General features: G+C 37.2%; 1 long non-coding RNA gene across 1 annotated transcript; it reads left to right on the forward strand.

Annotated features, from left to right (window-relative positions):
• The first annotated feature begins 3,065 nt into the window (after positions 1-3,065).
• LOC147074152 (uncharacterized) lies at positions 3,066-11,781 on the forward strand. Its single transcript, XR_015070197.1, has 4 exons — positions 3,066-3,273; positions 7,037-7,186; positions 7,520-8,787; positions 10,242-11,781. It is a non-coding gene; the product is annotated as an uncharacterized LOC147074152 (long non-coding RNA).
• Positions 11,782-12,150: the final 369 nt, after the last annotated feature.

Below are 12,150 nucleotides of genomic sequence, written 5' to 3' on the forward strand. Positions count from 1 at the left end.
GTTGAAGTTGCTGAATATACCTACCAGAATATAAATTTGAAGAATACGGTAAAATTATTAAAGCTCTGAATGACGATTTTTCACAAAGATTTGGTGACTTCCGAAAAATTGAGACAAGTTTAGCAATAGTATGCGATCCATTTTCAATAAATATTGATAGTGTACCGACAGAGCTACAACTTAAGATTATTGATCTGCAGTGTGACACTGATTTAAGAGAATTGCATCGTCGTGAAGAAATCTCCAAATTTTACAATGCCCTTAATTCAGACAAATTCGACCAACTTAAAGATTATGAAAGAAAAATGTTCATTATTTTTGGATCAATCTATATATGTGAACAAACATTTTCGATCATGAACCTCAATAAAAATTCTTTACGATCAAATATCTCCGATGCCCATTTAGAAGTAGTTTTGAGAATATCAACTACAAAATTAACACCTGGATTTAAAAAAAAATTACAACAGTTTCATTCTTCTCATTAATTTTTTTGTAATGTTTAGTGTTCGTGATAATAAATAGTGTATATCTAAAAATAGTATTTGACTTGCGGCCCGCCGCTCATTTTGAATTTTTGAATTTGGCCCTCCATCCAAAAAGTTTGCCCCCCTCTGGTCTAACATATTATTATGAATACCTCACGATAATATATAAATGCCGAATAATGCTTATCAACACTTTGACATATTGCCATTAATCTATGGATCGTCCGAATTGGTTTGACGGTTCATGTCAAACCATTTCTGATGGTCCGAGAACGGTTTGATTTTCAATGATACACTGAACCAAACGTCAAATCTCAAACCAATTCCGGTCAAGTTTCTACTCATACAATTTGTATTGTTATATTTCTATGGTTTAATTTGATTTGTTTCGTTCAGGTTGAAAGAAACGAACGGTTGCATGCAGATGCCATTATTTGGCATCATAATATTATTTTTTTGAATAAAAAAATACAAAAAATAATATATTTTTTTCCCCCATGGTTTTTACCACAATTCACAGCACATATATTTTTATCGTTCAAAAAGAAAATGTCATGCAGTGTACGGTTAATAGGTAGGTAAGTTCCTATCTCTTACTAAAACGCCATAATAGGTAATATAATAATTCACGATCTGAATATAGAGATACATTTTGAAAAACATCTTTTAATATGTACCTAATGTATAATCGTCACTATTTATTCTGTCCTGCCGTCCTGCACCCCCGCACCGTGACAAAGAGGATCGGTATTTTTAAATAAGTAGGTAGGTATGAGTTTGTACACAAGAAACCCGAACGAAAGCGTGGCCGAAAATCACACCGCTGCGTCGTGAGTTCTAATAATAAATAGGTAGGTACTTAATTGTTAATGTGTTTTATTAAAATAATTTATTTGACAATTAAATAATTAATCATGTGACAACACAAACACACCCTCCAAACCAAAACCGCCCCGCACAACACTCGTCTTAATCGAACGTATCACGAGGTAGGAGGTACTACATTTTATTTGATGTGAATCATTTGTGCAGTTGTTTACCCCTGGTGATGTTTCAGGAGCAGCTCATACCCAAGAGTAACGTCGCCACGCTCTAAGTGTGCTCTGACTTAGTTTACTGATTTGACTTGAATGCAAAGTGCCTGGAAAGAAAAAGCACAGGGAACCAACAAAATAGAAAATGAATTAAATAATATATCATATATAAACAAAACTAAACAAAAAACGAAGCTAATTATGTGAAGAGATCTTCTCGCTTGCAGTAGGACGCTGCAATTTTTTTAAATGCAAGACAATTTGCTTTTGTGGTGACCGGGTCGGACGTTCCGATGGGCCCAACTGCTGGTTGGACCGACTTGAGCAGCTCTTCCCTTTTTGTACACATTTTAGGACATTCCCAGAGGTGGTTTGCATCCTGTATTTCCCCGCCACATGGACTTGTTGAACGGGTAACAAGGCCAAGCTCAAAGAGCCTGCCAGCAAAGCCACCATGTTCAGTTAAGAATAATTGACTGGTGTAATAATCTGGAGTCAAAGCACTTTGCAACAAAAAATTCGTCATTTTGATATGGCTGTAAGACTGTGAGAGATATCAATAACGGAGTCAACATAGAGTTCAATCTTAATCTATTTACATAGTGATTGCGGCGTCAAGTCAATAGGCAGCGCCGTCTCTTTTCGAAGTCACGGCGCTATATAAATATAGTTAAATCCTAAACTGTCTACATCGTGCTTCCGGCGTCCAGTAAATGGGCCGCGCCATCTATGGGTGTCTTTTCGAAGTCACGCCGCTACAATATTACAAGTATTATTTCTACTATGAAAAAATGGCGAGGTTAGTGTAGGTAGTGAAAATTGATGCGTGCGGCGTTACAAATTTACTACGAACGAGTGAGTGGTGTTTCGTATTCGAAAGCTTGGAAGTCATTGAAATTTTGCAATATTATTTTACCTATGTACTTATAATTATTGTAAATGCGTGCTTGACTCGCGGAGGCGTTAAATTGGGGTGGGTTCCATCGTTCAGTATGCCGAAAATACTATATTTTTGATATCGGAAAAAATACACAAAAGTAGGTATGTAAGCACTAAAATTTCTATAATTTTGTACAAGAAATTGATGCAAAGTACCGACTCTAATTTCGAAATTAAAGAACATTTGGAGATACTGGAAAAAATGCTTGAAAAATGTAAATAAACCCCTTGACTTTGGTTTGAATGACATTTTTTTTAATTCATCGGGAAAGCGTTTTTTGTTGGAAAAGGTACCTGGATAAAAAGGGATCTCAGAATGTCTTAAATTCTCTCATTTTTTTGGTGAGAAGCAAAAGCTGATACATTTTCAACATTATGACAACGCGTACTACCTACCTACAGTCAAAAATAGAACTTTCGAATTTAAGATTCTGTCCAATTGCGAGTCATGATTGGGTAGTTTTCGACTGTGACTCCCCCACCCATTCTACAGATAAGATTGTAGCTAACTATAGGTAATTGTTGCCGAAATATAAAAAATATAAAAATATGGCAACACTGTCCCACGTAGAGAGATAGCAACACTAATCTACGATGACAGTAAAGTTGTCAGTTGAAAGTCATAAGAACGTCTTTGTCCTCGAGCTGATAAATACTTACGCAGAATGGATGTAAAGCGCGAACCAGACGAATTTCAATCAGATGCAGAGCAGCAGCATTGGTTTGATGTACCCATAGAGAATGCAGACGCAACGGATGGCGATATCTACATAAAGCAAGAATGCACAGATGACGCCAACAGTATTATTGAGGTTAGTTTTTTTAAGATAAATTGTATCATACCTACGCCTAAAGATATTCAAAAAAGATCATTTTAGACGTTAGTTCTGTTGTCCGTTTAGTCGAGGTTTACGTTTTGGTCCGTTCAGTATTAAAACGGCGGTGCATTAGACGATCAGCTTAGTTACTACAACAGCTATCTAGGGTTGGTTTGTATCGAAGTATTAACACTTATTGGAATAATTACTATACGTCAGTTGTAATTTTTAAAGCACCTCTTTTGGCTGTGATAAATTTTAGAAGACAGTTTTGACTGTTTAGACGGAAAACTTATTGTAATTGTTGCAATAAGTGCTATTACTTCGATACAAACCTACCCTAGATAGCTGCCGTAGGGGCCGAAAGTAGTCTTGTGTATAGACTAGATGCGCAGTTAGGGAGCAGCGATATATTATATTTACGTATTTTTTATCGACTAAAATGACTATTTCTTTACAATAACTTTCTAAACATATTATATTGGTTGTGATAATACAGTACCAACCTATATTTGAATAAATAATAATAAAATAATAATATTTCAATCGAAATTTGGAAAAATAGTATCTATAATACGGTAATACACAGTAATTTACACGTCAATTGAACTGGAAACTCTAAAATCGAAATACACGTCAGTTTAACTGACAGCTCTACTGAAACGGAGACTGACCGGACAGCAAAATTTATGTTTAAAATCACCTAAACGAGGACTAAAATAGTACAATTGGCAAAGATCGAAAAATCACCGGGTTTCACATCACAGCATAGATATAATATAATATCTATGTTGTGTATATTATAATATTATATTTATATGGAAGGGTTTCTTTGAAGTTTAATTTATTAATCCTTCACTGCACGATGTTGCATTTGTTGTGTGAATAAAATTTTATTTAAAAACTTGCAGTTCTCTTCAGTGGAGAAAGTGTGCTGACAAAGTCGAACTGTTTATTCTTACATATTTGTTAAACTCATCGGGGTAGTTTTGACGTTCCTAATTCACGAACCAAGGTAAGGTGACCAAAACGCTGTCAGTCTTTAACCCAGATTTTTCGTTTTTTGTTATTTTGACTTAACCTTACACTTGCGACTGCACAAGCTACAGCTAGATTTCTTCTTTGTATATCCATTATAATGTACAAATCAAGCCTGAACAGATGCTTTCTTGTATAAAAATAAAGCTAAACTAGTTTACTCGACAATAAAATCACACACTCCTGCTAAAACCATTGAATTGTCGTACGCTCCAACGACTTCCAGGAACGAACGTAATGAACGCGCAATATGCCTTCAGACGTTGGAGACAAAACGTTGCAGACAAAACGTTGTTCTATCGCGGTAGATATAGGTAGTTGAGATGTAAATTTCAGCACCAGACATCTGACATGCTCAATACCGGAGTTCTGGCGCGTACGATCCTGAGCACGCGGTAAAGAATGTGCGTGTAAAGGCCGCCGCTGTTAGAACGATATACTTATCAGCCTGATATAAAAAGTCTCGCAAAAACATAAAACACAAATTAGTATGTTAATAAATGTTTTTAAATTTCCTTACATTTTATGTGTATCATTTTTTTATATAAGCAAAAAGTAAGGTACCAATGGACTTTTATTTTTATTTTAATAAATATGATTTTGTTATATTATATCATGTGTGGGCCAAAAGAGAATGGCACGCGCCACAAATTAAAAAAAAATCGGCTTATTTTGGCACGACGATCAAATCCTGACGATAATTTTCGCTCCATTGTTTTGTTTTGAGAACAATACATATCTGCATACATATAATATTTGAGGCATTCTCGGTTGTTTTTTTATCGTAGTAGATTTTTGGGTTTCCACCGTGGTGTCCTTCCTTCTTTCCTCGACGTTTCGATAGGACATATATCATTTCTTGATAATGGCCTCTGCTACGAGCCCGAAGCGTCGAGGAAAGAAGGAAGAAGGACACACATTGGAAACCCAAAAATCTACTATGATATCTCCATTCATGTTTCACCGTATCTAGTTTGTATTTACGATAGTTTCTACTGAAAATACGTCTCAGTATTGTGGCAAGACTTTTCTAACATTACCTTGAATGGATCCTGTCCTTGTGCAAGAATGCAGTGGTCGCACGGGGGCGACGCGGCGGCGTCTTGCGGAACTCAAAAATATAACCGTGTGTAAAATGTTCGTAGACAGTGTCTTTTTTGGGGCATAATACACACGGTTATACGTTTGAGTTTCGCAAGACGCCGTCGCGCCGCGCCCGCCAAATCACTACGGCCGAGTACTGTCACGTTGCTCTTGAAATATTTACCCTTAACATGGATGTAAAGCGAGAATGTGATGGAGCACACTCCGATACAGAAAGCAAGCGTTTGTTTGACACACAGACTAGCCATGCAAACAACCCGGACCCTCGCACTCACGTAACGCAAGAGAATGCGGACGTTTCAAGTTGCAGTTTCGAGGTTAGTTTTTGGAAACTAATCTCTTTTACAATCACTTTAGATTGCGAATAACAATGCTTATTTTAATATTATAAAGTGTTGCTTTTTTTTTACAAACTATGTAGGAACTTGCGATGATATTAAACTTTGTTTCAAAAAATTAAGTACTTGTTTATAATATAATTTGACAGCTACGATACCCTGCATCTGTGATATAGGTTAGTTTACCTAGATTATCTACTAATTCATGTTAAATATAATTATTATACATTATATATATTTTTATCTATTTATACCCAGCGGGTTGTTCGTATTCAGATTACAGGCCAATAATTGTAAGTAGATATAATATTTGTAGGTACACATTATGTACCAGCTATCGATGTTATCAATTTATGTGCAGGTCACATCATGTCGACATGAAAACAATCAAACTAGTGGGCGATTAGAAAAAGCTTTGGGAAAAATTAATTTAAAGAACCGGTGTCATATTAACCTAATTAATTAACTAAGTTCATAAAGCATTATTATTTAATATTTTATACATTTAAAATAAATAAATACGACAATCTAAAGTCGGTTAAAATTCTATACCAGTTTACATTTCAATAAATGTGTTGTTGTTTTAGAGACAAATAATTTTTGTATTGGTAACACAGTATTGGCAACACAAATTAATAGTCAGAAATCGCGATACCAAAATTGTCTGCCGAATGGTCCAAGATCCAACGTTCGGTATGATTTATTTCGTTCAGTTTGGTTTATATTGCTGGAAATAACTTTGAAATCTGCAGTATAACAGTAACTAGGTACCAGTTCACGCGATTTGCTCGAAACCGGAAGTTAAAAACCAATGTGACATGAGACACTCATAAGTGCCGAATGTACCGTAAAGTGTACTAAGTGTGAGTTAGTGTAACGAAATACTCAAACATTACGAGTAGCTTCAACATAACACTGTAAGGTGCATGTTGGACATCATGCGTCAAGACTTAAAAGGTATTTTTCCTGAGACAAACAAAAGTACCTACGCGATGTGATCCTGCTAAACTGGTGAGATGAATTGGGCCGGACCATGGCCCCCACATCCTGAAGTGTTTGTCTCACTTATTTGGTTGATTTGCCACGCCGGGCCCCTCCTGAGCACGGGCCCCCAGGCTAGAGCCCTGTCAGCCCCTCCTTGTGGGGGCCATGGGCCGGACTATCGCTCATTGAGATTACATTCATATGTCAAATGCAGTCATATATTGGCGGCCACTGATAGAAGAAGAAAGAGCTGTTTTACCGTTACATAATATTAATAATGTTGTTATTTTCAGAATCGTGAAATCGGTCTGACTAATATAAAATCTGAGAATTACGAAGAGGCAGTCGTCATCAACGTAGAATTTATTGACAACGCAATTCGCCAAACCGATAATCAGAATCCCCAATGTTCCTCTGATCCACAATACAGGCCATTAGATCAGGTATGTTCAATTATAAAGATAGTTTTTTTAAGCCCATTCAAGTCAAAATGGATGATTTGCTAGCGTTGTTCAATCGTGACTCTATTCATGTTGTTTTGCCAGTCTATACTAATCAATGATTAGTAGGATTAATAAAATGAGTGATTAGTACTCATAAATGTCAAGTCAGGGCAGTGTTATAGATTAGTTTGACAGTTACCGTTCCCTAAGTTCTATTTTAACAAAAAAACAACCAATCCTTATAATATTTACTTGATAAAACACATTGCATGAATGCTATATGAAGGATTTTATTATTATTGAATTGAATAAGCAAATCCTATTTTTTTCTAGATTTCTTCTCGGCAATGTTTCACACATAAACCACTAGACATCGTAAGAAAATATACGGTTAACAATAGCCTGGCCATTAACAACATAACACCTGCATCCAATAAAATGGAAAATATAATACAGCATTCAGAGATAACTATAGGTGAACAAAACGTTCAAGTTCTGAAATCATACTTGCCAAAAGTGGTTCGAATTGTCTTAAGAAGAGTTACACATTTTCCACGTAACTTTATTTGCAATGATTGTTATGGAGTGTTTGAATCTGTAAATCATCTAAATAGTCATTATATTTCATGCACCAAGTCTCAGCATCTTAAGTTATACAAAACACATATTGGTAAAAAATCACATCAATGTGATTTATGTTTTAAAATATTCTCTCGAAATAGTCATCTTAAAAATCATAAAGTGACACACACTAGTGAAAAACCACATCAATGCGATGTGTGTTTAAAAAAATTTGCTCAAATCAGTACTCTCAAAACACATAAAATGATACACACTGGTGAAAAACCACTACATTGCGATGTGTGTTTTAAAAAGTTCATTGCAAATAAAGGTCTTAAACGACATAAATTGACACATATTGGTGAAAAACCACATCAGTGTGATGTGTGCTTTAAAAAATTTCTGCAAAATAGTTATCTCAAAATCCATAAAATGACACATTCTGGGGAAAAACCACATCAATGCAATGTGTGTTTTAAAAATTTCATTGTAAATAATGATCTCAAAAGACATAAATTGACACATACTGGTGAAAAACCACATCAATGCGATGTGTGTTTAAAAAACTTTACTCAAATCAGTACTCTCAAAATACATAAAATGACACATACTGGTGAAAAACCACATCAATGCGACGTGTGTTTTAAAAAGTTCGTTACAAATAGTGATCTTAAAAGACATAAAAAGACACACATACTGATGAAAAACGACATCGTGAGTCTTGTTTCAAATCAAGTACCTATACAACATAATATCTAACTACCAATTTATTGAGATAAAAATTGCTAAACCAAAACTAACAGGATACGTAGCTTCAAAAATTAGAATGGCGTACGACACACTAAATGCAACCGAATAACAAAATAAATATTTTTGCTCATTGAAACATCATAATAGTGATAGCACTTCAAGTATCACGGGCCAAAAAATGCGTCTCTTCTCGATAAAATGACGACCTAACCATTGCTATTAGGGATAATCCTCAACCTGACTAATGATTTCACAAACGAGTCAGAAAATACACCGAGATAAAATCGGCTGTGAAAAGGCTCAAGAACGGAAAGGCACCGGGGGGAGACGGGATTCATCCTGAATTCCTCAAGTACAGCCTGAGCGCAATCCTGCACCCTATGTTTCATTTGATGACAAAGGTGTGGGAAGAAGAGCGCTGTCCAAGGGACTGGGTGAACGGTGAAATCATCACACTTCACAAAAAAGGTGACCCTCACGCTACTCAGTGTTCCGGGAAAGATTTTGGCAAACATCCACAATAATGCACGTCCTCGGGAAAATTCAAGCCGGGTTTCTACTTGGTCGAGCGTGTGCAGACCAAATCCACAACCTTCGATGTCTTCTCCAGCAGAGCCATGAGCTGAACAGTCCGACGGCCTGCTGCTTTGTGGATTATGAGAAGGCTTTCGACAGTCCGCATCGCCCCTCCCTCTGGACGATACTAAGAGCATACGGGATCCCTCCCAAGATCATTGCCATAATCAAAAGCCTGCACGAGAATAGCGAATGCTGTGTTAGAATTGGAGACACTGTCACGGAATGGTTCGGGGTCACGACCGGAGTCAGACAGGGTTGTGTCCTTGCACCGTTTCTCTTCATCATTCTCTTTGACTTCATACTACGGAAGTCAATACCACCCGACCGAGGCATACCTGTTACCCCCACGGTAAAGCTATGCGACCTAGAATATGCCGGTGACGCTGTCCTATTCGACAACTTAATTGAGGGCATTCAAGAGACAATCGACAGGTTGCATAACAACTCCTCTCGCGTTGGTTTGAAAATTAACGCGAAGAAAACCAATGTCTTGTGTAATAGCACCTGTCCTGATCCAGATTTCCCTCTGATTAGCGACGGACAAAACATCGAGAGCGTCGACAGCTTCAAGTACCTGGGGGTACACATCACTGGAGATGGCATTTTGCAGAAAGAGATCGCTATGCGAATGGGAATGGCTGGAGCAACATTCAAGTCGATGCGGAATGTCTGGGACTCACGATTGTACTCGGTCAAAACCAAATGCCGCCTATTTGACGCTTGCATTCTGACGGTGCTGCGTTATGGTAGCGAATCATGGCACCTTACGAAGGCTCAGAGCAACCGTATACTGAGCTTCGAAAACAGATGTTTGCGACGAATACTGGGTGTGCGGTGGTGGACTTTAGGAGCAACGAGGAGATAAGAGAACGCACCAAGCAGCCTCTCATCATGCTGAAAGTGAAGAGGCGACGTTGGACCTGGCTCGGCCACGTGCTGCGGATGCCAGAAGAGAACTTTAACCTGGCTTGCCTGTTCTTCAAGCCGACCGGATTCCGGCGTCCTGGAAAGCCGCTAATTACAATCTACAGAGTGTATACGGCGGAGCTACGAGATGCTGGTTTGACCTAGAACAAAGCAAGAAGACTGGCGAGCGACAGGGATTCTTGGAGGCGCCGCGTGGTGTCCATATGCTCCAGTTAAGGGGCGGATATGGCAAAAGAAGAAGAAGATATTCCATACAAAAAAATCTGAGACGTGCAAATGTGACTATTTGCAAATAGTAATTTTAATTTGCAAATGGTAAAAAAATCTCACAGAAAACGACCGAAGATGCTCTACCCTTCCAAACAAATTAAGAGCGCGATGCAGAACCATACATAAGTGCGTAAGTCCTTTGGATACACGCCTAACTTTAAGTGGCTGATTTTGACGACCTAAGTTCTGTGAGAAAAACATTAATTATTCTTATTAAAACGCCCAAGTGAAAGAGAGAAAGGAAATGTGCTTGTTAATCCCAAATTCCATTGGCAGATTGCGTCTGGCCCGATCGTCTGCCACGATTGTCAAACTCTATTCTCTATGGTTTTCAAGGATCGGGTCGAAAGTGGAAAATTTTCTTTTATTCCGTCGTGCAATCCATTCATTAAAAGCGAAGATTGCCGAAAGCGTACGAAAATAGCCGAATACGCGCCCGCTCGCAAGTCACGCAACGGTCGTTCATTTAATTCTCGATTTCGAACAACTGCAAGATCAAGATGGCGAAAACTCAAAAGTACCAGTGATGACTCACTCCTCGTCGAATTAATACACGCCTAAGATATAGTGTAGAATATAAAAAAACCCGCTATATTCAAAAAATCATTTAAAGGACCGAATATTCGAAGAGATATCCGATAATATAATTGACATGTATAATATATAATAACAGATTTGATGCTCGCTAGGTTTGACAGATCAGTTTTTTAACGTAAAATTGCGCGGGAATGCGTTCAGTGTAGCCACCAATCTACGAAATATCTAGTTTTCGCTCATCCTATATTTTTAATAATTGCAACACTATGTTTATTTTAAACCAATCAAAAACAAGGACCAACGCGATTGAATCGTTGCATGTAATTGCAAATAGTGTAAAAGCGTTGGCGACGACGGTCGGCGTGGATCGTTGGATCGGGTTGGGTCTGCGCGTCTGCCAATGTAATTAAGCCATTAGAACGGCAGTTTTACGTCTACCGTTCTGCATCGCGCTCTAGGATCATAACTATTGGTTTATCAGAACTCTTTTTATAAACTTAGAATGATAAAACGTGGTCAGATAAAATATTTATGTATTATATTCGATTGCCAGATTGTCTGTTGCATTTAAATTCACTCATTAACACACCACACTTTTAAATGTTTAAATAAATGTAACCGTAAAATACAATTAATTTTAACTAGTAGGCTCGATGTACCAGATATTTTATTTTTATTCATTGCATTGATCCAATACATAATACTTATAGAGTCGATAAACAAACATATTTTGCGCCAAGATATATCAGCACTTGTATTGTAAAATTAAATTGAAGAATTCAGAGATGGGTCCTTTACTACCAAAGATTTCTCGACAGTTATCAGTTTGTTGTACTACATACAACAAATTTATTTTAATTAACTATTTCTTTTATTCAACGAGTAATTCACAAGATTTTAAGAATGTACCATTCTAATTCTTGAACATACATAATTTTGAAAAACACATATTATTCTTAATGTAAGATAAAATTAAAAAAAAGGTGCTTCTTGGGCACAGCGGTTAAAGATTGCAAAATAAACTAATAGATAAAGAAGCAGACAAAAATACGCGATGTGATCGTGCTCGCTAAGCAGATGAAATAGTAATAGACTAGAGATGTCTATCAGTGAGTGTCAGCTGCTAGACAAATGCCGTCCTACAGTGGTACACAAAGAGCGGAGCACTAAATGCCCATAGGTACACCCTTAAACCCGCTGGATTCATAGTGTTTGGAGAATGCACGTGACAGCAAAAAAACTAGGTACCAAAAAGGCTTGAGGTAGCTTTACTGCGTTTTGAGAAAAAACTTCAACCTGCTTCCAGCCAAATAGATTCTGGCTTCCTGTAAAGTAGATAA

The sequence above is a fragment of the Rhyacophila brunnea genome, unplaced genomic scaffold (assembly GCF_057557595.1).
Source record: "Rhyacophila brunnea isolate RB1 unplaced genomic scaffold, BYU_Rbru_1.0 scaffold_16, whole genome shotgun sequence".
NCBI lineage: Eukaryota > Metazoa > Arthropoda > Insecta > Trichoptera > Rhyacophilidae > Rhyacophila > Rhyacophila brunnea.